Source organism: Andrographis paniculata, unplaced genomic scaffold (assembly GCF_009805555.1).
Source record: "Andrographis paniculata isolate CXL003 unplaced genomic scaffold, ASM980555v1 Contig46END, whole genome shotgun sequence".
NCBI lineage: Eukaryota > Viridiplantae > Streptophyta > Magnoliopsida > Lamiales > Acanthaceae > Andrographis > Andrographis paniculata.
In genome coordinates, this window is record NW_026137580.1 from 4,622,898 (window position 1) to 4,634,275 (window position 11,378).

The following is an 11,378-nucleotide window of genomic DNA, read 5'->3' on the forward strand; positions in this document are numbered from 1 at the left end:
CAATATATATATATATATAGGGATAATACATTTTGTATACATATTGTATTATATAAAAGTATGTGTTATATTGTGTAAGTTATATTTGATATTATGTTGTATAATATACTTATTTGTTGATATTATAATATATGTAATTATATTTATTAAGCCAAAATATATACTTCATTTATCCAATTTTTATTTTTGTCTGTCTCGTGACAATTAATATATTTCTATTTTGAATAAAGTTTACTAAATCAAATATACTTAGCAAATATAAATTAACTTAATTAATTATATAATATATAATATCATGCATCATGTAATATTCATTTAAAACTCTTTTATTTCTATCTCTCTATTAAAAAAAAAAATAACTATTTTTATCAATATTTAAACTTCACATCTTCTTATAAAATTAATTTATGTTAATTATAAATAAATAAATGTATTTTTTATTTACTTGTACGATAGGAAAGAAAAAAAAAAAAAAAGAAAAAAAAAGAAAGAAGTCTCCATTGAGATGATCAAAGATGGGCTCTTATGCAAGAATTGAACATAATAGGAGAAATGTATAATATCACTCGACCACTCGACCAGAAATACCAATGCTTAAATAAGATTGTAATGAATTTTAGAGAATCAAAATAAAGATGATGCAGAATTAATTAAAGTGGCGGCTGTGATGAAATGGAAGAAGACGCGCATTAGAAGCAGAACCGAGATGCTAAGGCTCTTTTCTTAGCTTCTTCCAGTAAGCTAAGCCATAAATGAATAAATAGAGCACATAAAATGTTGAATAATAATGAATTTGCGCTAGAATTCGTGGCAATAGTTTATAACAGACGAGAACAGATCAAATTCGACCATGTTGTACCAAACAATTGAAGAAGAATCAAAGGATATTTGTTAGTTTATGAGAAGCCTTGGGAGATGTTTATTTTTTTGGTATGTGTCCTATTTTAATTGAGATACAATGAAATATCCTATTTTAACCATTAAATTTATTTATTAATATATCGGCTAATTGGAGTAAAATCTCAATTGACCTATTCAACTTAAACTTCAGTCTCTATTACACAAATAAAATTATTTTTTAAAATTATATTTAATTTGCAAACTGGGTTGGCCCAAGTAAGGCCCCACCTGGAAAGGTTTGAGCACGGGCCGATTCATACTCGTGCTGCCGGGCATGACCCGATTTTTTTCGGGCTTATTTTTTTAGGTCAAGCATAATTTTTTCGTATCGGGTTCGAATCGGGCTTTCGAGCTGTACTTATTTTTTGTCAACTCTACTTAACACCAACTTATAATTCGATTGGTATTTGACCTTAGGAGTTACAATAAAATTTTAGATTCACAACCAAGAACATTATCTAAAAGAAAAGTTACTGGATATCTCTGTGATCTATATACAATCATTTATGTCTGGTTAATTATTACTTAAATTGTTTTACTAGTAGATCTATTCCTCTGATACTCTGTTTAGTCAAGATTAAAATCTGATTACAACTAAATAAATCAACAAGGCTCCTACGTACATAATTCCAACCTACCTACACTTTGTTAATGAATACGACATGAGCATAGGGATAATAGTTAATCCGTCTATGCCCTTCCAAAATCTTATATAAATTCTAACTTGAACAACTCAAGTGTGAAGATGGAAATGGTGTGTGAATCAAATGAACGAAGAAGAATAATGATATTTTTATTTTTAAGAAAAAAAAATAATGTTTAACATTATCTACTTGAACGCAAGTAACAGCCTCTTACAAAAGAGATTCCGGTGGCTGAGATGGGTGGTTAGAGGTTGAGAACCTCTGTAAAAGTCCTCCGACCACCGTGCCAAAATAATAATAAAAAAAAACTCCTTACAATTTGAGCTTTGAAGAATAAGTACTCAAAATGAATTGCTTGATTCCAAGTGATAATTACAAATGAATATGGTTGGTAGTTATAAGCTCCAACGGCGGTAGTTAAGTAGTTGTGGTCTAGTGTTTAGGGTTCCAATGACGGAAGTTAAGTAGTTGTAGTTGTAGTTGTAGTAAAGTAGTTGCAGCAGTTATAACAATCATAATTTCTAAGGGGTTTGCAACCCCCGGTCTTGATCAGGGCTCCCGACACAGTTTGTTCTCCTGGCAACATAAGTCCCCAGACTTAGCGTGTAGAGGAAAAGACACCATGTAGAGTCACAACACCTTCATTGTGGGCCTGTTGAGAACGGTAAGTCCGTGTGAAAGTTGGTGTTGGCAGTGGCGTAGCTGGCGCTCGCGTACAAATAGTTGGCGTCGATAGATGAAGTTTTCAACCTTCTTGGACTTAGGTCGAAATAGACTGTCTCATATAGAAGCTGATGGATTTGTTTGCTAACGTCTTTGTTTGTTTTCAGCTTTTAGAAATTTTGGTCTAAACTTCACGTATTTTTGTACTTTTTTAGTGTAAATCTAATATATATGAATTTGGCTCATATCAAGTGAAATATAACAATAACGTATGTTAGAAATTGAATATTGTGATAGTTTTGGTATAAAAATACAAGTAATAAACATATTTTGCAAGAAGAAAATATGCTCAAATTTGGGGTTATCAAGCTCTCTCATACTAAACTTTTGTTCGTCCTAAAAATAAATTCATTTAAAGGAATAGACAGTTAATTCGTTCAAGACAATCAATTATTGCACAACACAAGTGCTACACTTTGTGAATAATAGTGAATCCCAAGTAATAAATTAGTAATCCTTAAGTTATCAAAATTTCATTAATGTGAGCTAATAATGAATTAAGTCTCTCTAGAATTTATAATTTTGCTCGCTAAGAGAGAATTATTTTTTATTTGGTGGTTTATAATTTTTTGGCAATTTTCTTTTTCTTTTTGTTTTCTACATAGCCTTTTTCGCACTTTTTTCAGAAGAATGACTACGTTGGGTCTACATGGGGGAGAGGGAAAGTTGGTTTGCATCGATTTATTTATTTTTCTTTATGATATGTCATTCCCTCCCCGCTTACGTCATTGTTTCATCCCATTTTTAAGGATTACTAATTTGGTGCTATCTCAGACTAACTTAGTTGATGGAAAAAAGTTCGCTACACCCTAGATGAGTATGGATAAAATTGACACAAAGCGAGTACAAGATCTTTTCAAGTATTTGAAATAGGTACTTGAAGTAACTACGGATTCAAATTATTGAATAAGTTATAGAAAAAATTACTTGGTGTAGAATCAAGAAATAATCTAACCTTACTCTAAAACATATTAAAGACTATGTTGAGTATTAAATGAATTTAAGACATTTACGCATGCTTTGGTAGATATAGTAGTCACACAAAATCAAAATATTACAAAATGATCACCAATTAATTATCCATGAGTCTTTGATTCAGAACTATGTACAAGTTCGCCATGCTTTGGCGGAAATTTGATCACACTAGTCATGTAAGCGAACATTGCTGGGCCTATTGGTGCTTAACTTATATTGCATGTAGATCTTTAGACTCATACTAAAATACTTTTAGCTTAACTTACATTGCATGTAGATCTCTAGACTCATATTTTTAACTTATATTCCCTCCCATCCCTTCCCCTCCCCTCCTTTTTAAAAAAAAATTGAACCAAACGATATAATTGTAATTTTCGCATTCCCTCCCCTCCCTTCCCCTCCAAATTCCTCAAACCAAACAGACCCTTAACACGTAGGATATAATTAATTATACTTGGTCACCCATCTTGTTGGCTCTCCTCTGCTACCTCTTTTTATTATAAATTAATTTCTGCCAATGAGTTTGATGAGATTTCCATCGTTACCATTTCTTGTTCGTTGCGGACCATCTAGACATTGTTTTTGGTTAATGAAAAAAATATGGATCGACAATTTATCGTGCTCTTACAGATATAACTAGTAAACAAACTTAAATGGCCTACGCATAAACATTGAATTTAGATTGATAGTGATATAGATAAATAATGATATATTTCATTGCTAGGGAAATATAATAAACAACTACGTTAATCTACAAAGCAGTAATTTACAAATTTCGGTAGTGGAGATGGAAAGTTGGGGGAAACGTCACTGCCACATATAACCCCTAACCGTTACTTCTATCTACCCAAAAGAGTTCCTTACACTTTAACTTTTAGAGAATTTATACTTTACACTTATTGAATAAAAATGGAAATGCATACGAATAATGTAAATCATACGGCTATTTATTTCACGGATGGGACATACACTACAAAAAAATAATATATTTGTAACGGAATTCCGTCCCTAAAGTTCACGTAGCTAACATAATTTCATTACTAATTCCGTCTCTAATGTCATTAGTAACGGAAAAAGTAGATTTAGAGACAAAAAAATTTTGTTACAAAAATGATTTTTTCTTGTAGTGATACATTGGACTGGAAAATTGTTAGTTCCATGGTAACCTCAAATATTCATTTATTTTGATCCAACATACATTGGACTTAAGTTTAACGGCGTTGATCTTTCTCCCGGGGCATGATGCAGAATTAATTTATCTTTTGAGGAAAAGACATTACTAAGGCATGGAAGTTCTATCATTGTGAGTCTAATATATATGCTCGTTTGACCATCATAATGGTAACTTGAAAACACTTGAAGTTTGCTTTGATTGTTAGAAGATCCGCTCGAATGTTACAAGTTCGCGCTTCACAAAAAAATGCTTTGGTCGATTGAATGACCGACCACTTGCTTGAACTTGTGGTTGCTAGAATCCGGAAAATAAACAAACCTTTGCTTAAAATTTGATTTTCTTGCTTTAATTTTAGTCATGCTTTGGATCATCTGAAATGATATTTTAATGAAAATACATGTCTCAATACAATTATTGTACTCCCTAAAATATAAACTATGAAATGTAAAATGTGATTAAAGTGTATAATTATATTTTTAAAAAGAAAAGATAAATTATATGGGATTAACAAAAATGAAAAATATGAATATTTTATGTGGGACGGAAGGAATAATAATTTTTATATGAAAATACAGATAGTTGACATAAATTACAAATAGAAAATATATTAAATATTTGAATTATCAATATACAACTTATATAAGTTTTTCCGTAATATAGCCAACGAAAGTGCAGACATGGAATTATGAATATTAACAAAATGAAAAAATATCTGATATTTTATTACTAAAAGCAAGAAAAATTACATTAAAACTAAAGGCGGCGGTTAGCCTGCGGATTAATGTTAATCGTATTGATTAATTTTGATCCGTTGTATTGTATCTTAATCCAATGATTAATATTAAATTGAAGGATAAAAATGTAATTTTCTCTATCTTCTCCCTCATTCTCCATCTTTTTCATCATTCTATATCTTCTCTTGCAAGTTTGCAACATCGTTTTTCTTCTTTGCAACATGGTCTTCCAATTTCTTCTTATCCATCCAGCACATACACTACTAAAAAAACGGTTTTCTACTACGGCCGGAAAATCGTAACAAAAAGCCATTTTTCATGCAATTTGTGTATTTGCTATGCCTTTGTTACGACTTTTTTCCGTAATGTGTACTCGCGTAACAAATGTTTTTTGCCACGCCATTTTTCGTAACTATTACTGTCGGTCAACGCTCCCTAATGCAGGGTTTTTGTTACGATGTTTGTTACGAATTTCCTCTCGTAACCAAATGTCGATCCTTCCGCGCGTGTGTCAGAGCTTTTAGTTACGATATTTGTTACGAAAGGTCGTTGCGTTACAAAAACGTTCCTGTGATCGCTTGTCATATTTGGTTTTTGTTACGAATATTTGTAACGACACTGAACCCGTAATAAAAAATATACTTTCCTATAGTCACGGAACAACCTGAAACAACAAATATCCAAGGACCACTTTTTGTCACGGTATTTCATCCTTTTGTTACGCAGAAATATCATGCTATGAAAAATAGGTGTTACTGCAATTAAAAATGTGTGGAACAAAATGACCTGCTGTGATCTCCCCAATACCGAAAGAAATTCCGTATACACATAATGCTATAAACATCATCATTGGCAATACATGCAAACATTAATTCATAGTAAAATCTGAATCCCAACATTAAGGCCCATGGACACTACAGATTTTACTTGACAATCTCCATACCTAACAACGGAGTAAAGCAACCCATAAAACAAGCCTAGCAAGCACTACACAGCAACATCCTGTTCCGCAAAACGGGCTTAACAGTTCAAACACCAAACCTAACAATAAGCAAGTACGGATATCCATCAATCCATAACCACATCTTTCACCACACGAATTAAAACTCCAATGGTCTATGCATCAATTCCACATATCGTTCACACAGCCTCAACACAATCCATCCAAAAACAGGTATGACATACATTCCATAAGACAAACGGGGCAACTAACATGGGTGAATCGGTAGATACGCTTCAGGGGCGGTGCATGAGCTGCAATGGCCAACACAAAGATTAGTTTAAGTCGTATTTCTTATAAATTTTTCAAGAAAATACAAGAAAGGTATGAAAATAGATCTGTACATCCTTGTAGTTCCACTCAATAGGATCTTCACCAACGACATCGCGAAGGGTAGTCGCCCCAGCAATGGTCGACAAAATAAGGGGTGTGTCTAGGACTGAGGCGAATGTCACGAAGACCTTGACCAGGGAAAGTGTGTCACCTACAATATCCACAAGTGCAATTTTTAAGTATATTGAGCCATAGATATCAACAGACGTTCAAATTATATGTATAACATGCCATAACACAGACATTAGAAGTGTAAAGCTTTGCAACTAGAACAATACGAGTATGTATATTTAGATATGTCGTACAATACATGGTACTATATCCATGAATTAGGTACCAAAGCACATTATATATCCATGAATTACCGGTCTAGGCCCTCAAAGAGGCCCTCTCCCTTTATGGCGGAAGTTTTGAAGATAGCCCATTACCGATTCTTAATTTTGTGCAACTCTAAGGCCTCAATTATCGAAGCATCATCCATTGCTCCAGGAAGATCCTGTAAGTCAGATAATGTTAAGCCATAAGAGAGTACACTTATCTAACTTGTGAGTGGATTATCAAGCAACTTCAACCGACACACAGAGTTAACAAGTATGCAAATGCATCAAGAAATTTATGCTTATCGTATGTAAATTAAGTGCAATGTTAATGTTTATATATATATATATAGCAGAAAGAATGGTATAAAATTCCACCTGCTTGTTAGCAAACAAGAGGACAACGGCGCCTTTTAGCTCTGCCTCCTAGCATGAGACCAATGTAATTCCATATAAGAAAGAGGAAAGTAGAGTCAATCATTAACAAATATCATCAGGAGTTTAAACAAACAGTTTAACTGATGTGGGGAAAATTAAAACAGCTAGAAACAAGAACCATTTTTCATTTCTATTTAAGTTGAAAACAAAACTGCCAAGGCCTAAAATATAAAAAACCAAAGCTAAAGGTAAACAAACTGTTAAGTACTGGTTCAAGTTCCAGGGCCACCTAGGTAGGAACTTACTGTAAGAACACTCAGAGAACTTCAAAGGATCATGTGCAGCAAAATTATGCAAACAGTGGCCATTCAATATTTTACAAAAACTACTAAAGTGTTTATTAAAAAATCATCACTCTAATTCTGATTATGTTCTTGAAATTTAAAGCTTCACAATTAATGAGAATATTGTTAACCTTTGACAACTAAAAGTACCATAATCGGGACAACATACCTGTTGAAGCCAAGCACAAGCAAGTTGTTTACCATGAATATGTGATGGTGACATATGAAATAAAAAATATTTTCATTATATTCTTAAGATTTGTCCAGTAACATAAAGTTTAGCTTATTTGATCTTCCATTAACCTTGGTGTAAAACGGAACAAGAAGATCCCCTTTGAAATATATAGGTGATGAACTTTCTTCTGATAATACATAAATGGAAATATCACCTCCAATATTGCATGGAATTCTTCCTTGGCAACCACTAGTCTATCAGTATCACTTGAATCACTAACATATATTATCGCTTGAGTATTGGGAAAGTAGCACCTCCAGTATGGCCTAAACAACAAAGCAAAACATCTTAGCATCGATTCAAGGGATTAGGAAGTTCTAAAGAAAGCTGCGCTTGTTTTATAAGAAATAAAAAGGAAAAGATACCGGAAAATAAGACTATCATTTAGTATATGTGTATCATGTGGTTGGTTCAAAGATGAGTAAGGTCTATTGTAAGATGCACTCACTCACCACAACTCATGTTTTATATAGAAATAAGGATTCTCGTTGTAGCATCATCTAGTAATAAAAATATGTAGCACTTTGGCTATTAACAAAAAAATGTACCAGCAATCTATCCAGATTTGAAGGATTTGGCAAAGTGTTGTCTTAATTCAAAATTTCGACTTATCCACCTATGTATATATGAACACATTCAAGATAAACAATCATTGAAATTCAATAGTTAACCAAAGCTCCTAGTGAACAACCAATGTGTGTAATAATAGTAGCAAAAAAAAAAAAAAAAACTGCTGCTAGACATTTTTACCACTTCCATTGAAAAATTAAAGTGAACTTGATGTTGTCAAGCACCACATAAAGTATTAAAAAATATACAAAAGAAAAAAGTTAGATTTTTTTTAAAAATATAATAACAATAAAAGCAATTCCTACTTGAAAACAGAATATTATTTTGACAATTTCACCTAGGTAAACTATTTATCCATGGCAGTAATTAACTAAATCTATCAATTCTTAAATACATAATAAAAAATAAAACGTTCTATTGAAAAGTAGAAAAGTATGAAAAGAAAATCATTGGAGAGAGATTTTAACATGGATTTAGAACGAAGAAATGTCATTACTGCACAAATCCAATAGGCAATATTAGACAGGGTACAGACACATGTCAGTATTGTGTGATTGAAAAGAGAACCATTAAATTGGACAAATTAACTAAATAGACGATAGAAATAAAAATCACAAGTAATTACTTGGAACTTTTTTGAGTAATTAGTTACTTGATACTGGTCTGCCCGCCTGCCACAACAAGGAGAACCACCAATGTTACGAATAAAAAACTTCAAAATGGACTTCTTAGAAATGGTTGGAAGAGAAACTACTAAGTAATCACAAAACCGCTAAGCATAAATGAAATTGTGATAACAAAGAGCATTCCCATGGTTATTTTCTTGAATGTTATTTTATGACTTCCACAGGTTAAAGTTATAACTGTGTTTTGTAGTTGCATTAAGCTTAATGGCCTAGATGCCTAATTATACTCTAGAATCACGACCCACCCTCATAAGCAAATCGTATGTCTATAAAGTAAATCATAGCTTATAGAATCCTTCGGCTCCTTGATGGAAATAATGAAAAAGAAAAAATAAGGAAGCAAATTTAAAACATTTACATTCCAATCATTTAGCTCATGAGACACGCCGAAACAAAACAATATTCCTCCCTCATTGGTGAAGTGATTATATATATTTAAATTAAAAAATCTTAGGCTAACTAGAAGGATATTGTTGACTTGTAGTCTACATTCTCTAATTCAGTTAAGATAAACCTACAATTATCTTTTATAATATATGGCAGCATTTGAAACCACAGCCAGTGGCAACATTTAATAGCTGATAGTTGTTACAAATTCATTCCATTGTGTATTAATGTGAATAATTCATCCATGGACATCATTTGTTTTCATGCTCTGGAGCTCTAATGAGAATGAAAACCTAAAGCCAAGAAGTCCTCAGCTCCTTCTTTTCATAATTTCAACATAAATCACCAAGGGCGACACATGACACAGTCAATAACAACCAAACTCAGAAATTACAAATTAAAATGATGAACCCCATATGAAAATAAACAAATTCATAAGTCCAAGTCAAACAACAAGGATCCTGAAAGCCAAAAAACTTTGAAAACAATCCCAATTCTATTAAGGATGATAAACTCACCTAAATCCCAAACTTGGAACTTTATGTTGTTATATTGCACTGTTTCCACATTGAACCCAATAGCTGTAAAATGAAAAAGACATCTACTCATTAATCAAGTAAAGCAAAGTTTCCCTAATCCTATTTTCAGACTACACATTTCGCATATCACCATTTGTCATATTAAATTATGCCTATGAAATAGATGCAGCAAATTAATGAACTCAAGGAAGCAACCAAAACAAGCTCAAGAGAAGAGAATAACATAAAACAATTAGAAACAACGCAAAATATCCAAAAATTAGCGCGTTAAATGTCAGTCAACCCACATTCATAGAATAACAGTATAGAATTGCTTAAAGTAAGGATAACAAGGTAAGTACTTGGAATAGTAGACACTACTTCTCCCATCTGAAGTCGATCTGCGAAAACCAATAGCTAAAGAGAATTAATTAAAAGTCATCACCAAGACAAGTAGGCAACCACAACAACGTGAATCGTATGAAGCGAAAAATGAGGCATACAAAGAATGGTGGTCTTTCCGGCATTGTCGAGGCCCAACACAAGAATCCGACCTTCCTTGTTCCCGAAGAGTGAAGAAAACAACCTCGTGAAAATAATTCCCATCTCACCCTCAATCAATTTGAGAGTGAATACGATGAATTGAATCTAACTATGTTATAATATATAAAATAAACAAATAAAGGATCTGATCTGATCCAGGCAAAGTATTAGCACCTCTTACCCTCCCTTTCCTGCACAAATTTGAAATAAAAGACGACGACTCACTGTAACTGGAACAATGAGTATAATTGTAATGCAAAAATGAAGCCGATTGGCATTGTGACGAAATACCTGCAGACGATAGCGAGCCAGGCTGGGTGCATCTCAGCTGTCAGCCCCGCGGCTGTGCGTGTTGTTATCTTTCCCTACTCATACCAGAGTTTCTTCGTCAGTCACGAAACAATATACTCTCATTATAAATAATTTTATACTCCAGCTATGTATTATTTTATCATTTTTATACTCTCATCACCCATCTTAAACAACAAGACAGAAACACAAACACCTCAACCCATACTGATCCCAGGGTAGAGTCGAACAGGTACAGGTTGAGATTCTTCCCTTTCAAACCAGCAGACCAAAAACCAAAATTTCATAACCAAAATAATCATGTGATAAAATTACACCATTAATAAATCAAACTTCACAGGGCACTTAAACAATCTGCCTACTAGTTCTCTAACACAAGAATACGTTATCCTACCAACTAATCAAGTTCTGTTTATCACACACAAGCCATACAATTCCCAATACCACCTGAGAAAGAAGAAGAATATTACGACGCCCTATATCGATTTCTCCTCACAGAGGACGCGACGAAGATCTGTGGATCGATCCTTATACTACTCGAGATAACTTAAAAACATTACCTGGACACCGGTGCCGATTAACTTCCTCGATCCCACCTTCGCCTAGTA

At 33.1% G+C, this 11,378-nt stretch overlaps 3 long non-coding RNA genes across 6 annotated transcripts; all 3 read right to left on the bottom strand.

The window, feature by feature from the left end:
* Window positions 1–6,117: 6,117 nt before the first annotated feature.
* Window positions 6,118–6,584, bottom strand: LOC127252398 (uncharacterized). Its single transcript, XR_007839077.1, has 2 exons — window positions 6,495–6,584; window positions 6,118–6,404 (listed from the first exon to the last, which is right to left on the bottom strand). It is a non-coding gene; the product is annotated as an uncharacterized LOC127252398 (long non-coding RNA).
* LOC127252399 (uncharacterized) lies at window positions 6,575–8,989 on the bottom strand. The gene is made up of 4 exons (XR_007839078.1): window positions 8,953–8,989; window positions 7,179–8,023; window positions 6,849–6,979; window positions 6,575–6,634 (listed from the first exon to the last, which is right to left on the bottom strand). It is a non-coding gene; the product is annotated as an uncharacterized LOC127252399 (long non-coding RNA).
* Window positions 8,990–9,943: 954 nt separating this feature from the next.
* On the bottom strand, window positions 9,944–10,951 carry LOC127252401 (uncharacterized). Of its 4 annotated transcripts, none has more exons than XR_007839081.1 (5): window positions 10,753–10,951; window positions 10,643–10,652; window positions 10,422–10,504; window positions 10,281–10,335; window positions 9,944–9,981 (listed from the first exon to the last, which is right to left on the bottom strand). It is a non-coding gene; the product is annotated as an uncharacterized LOC127252401 (long non-coding RNA). The 4 variants fall into 4 exon arrangements; XR_007839079.1 differs by having other exon boundaries at window positions 10,636–10,652; XR_007839082.1 differs by lacking the exon at window positions 10,643–10,652.
* Window positions 10,952–11,378: the final 427 nt, after the last annotated feature.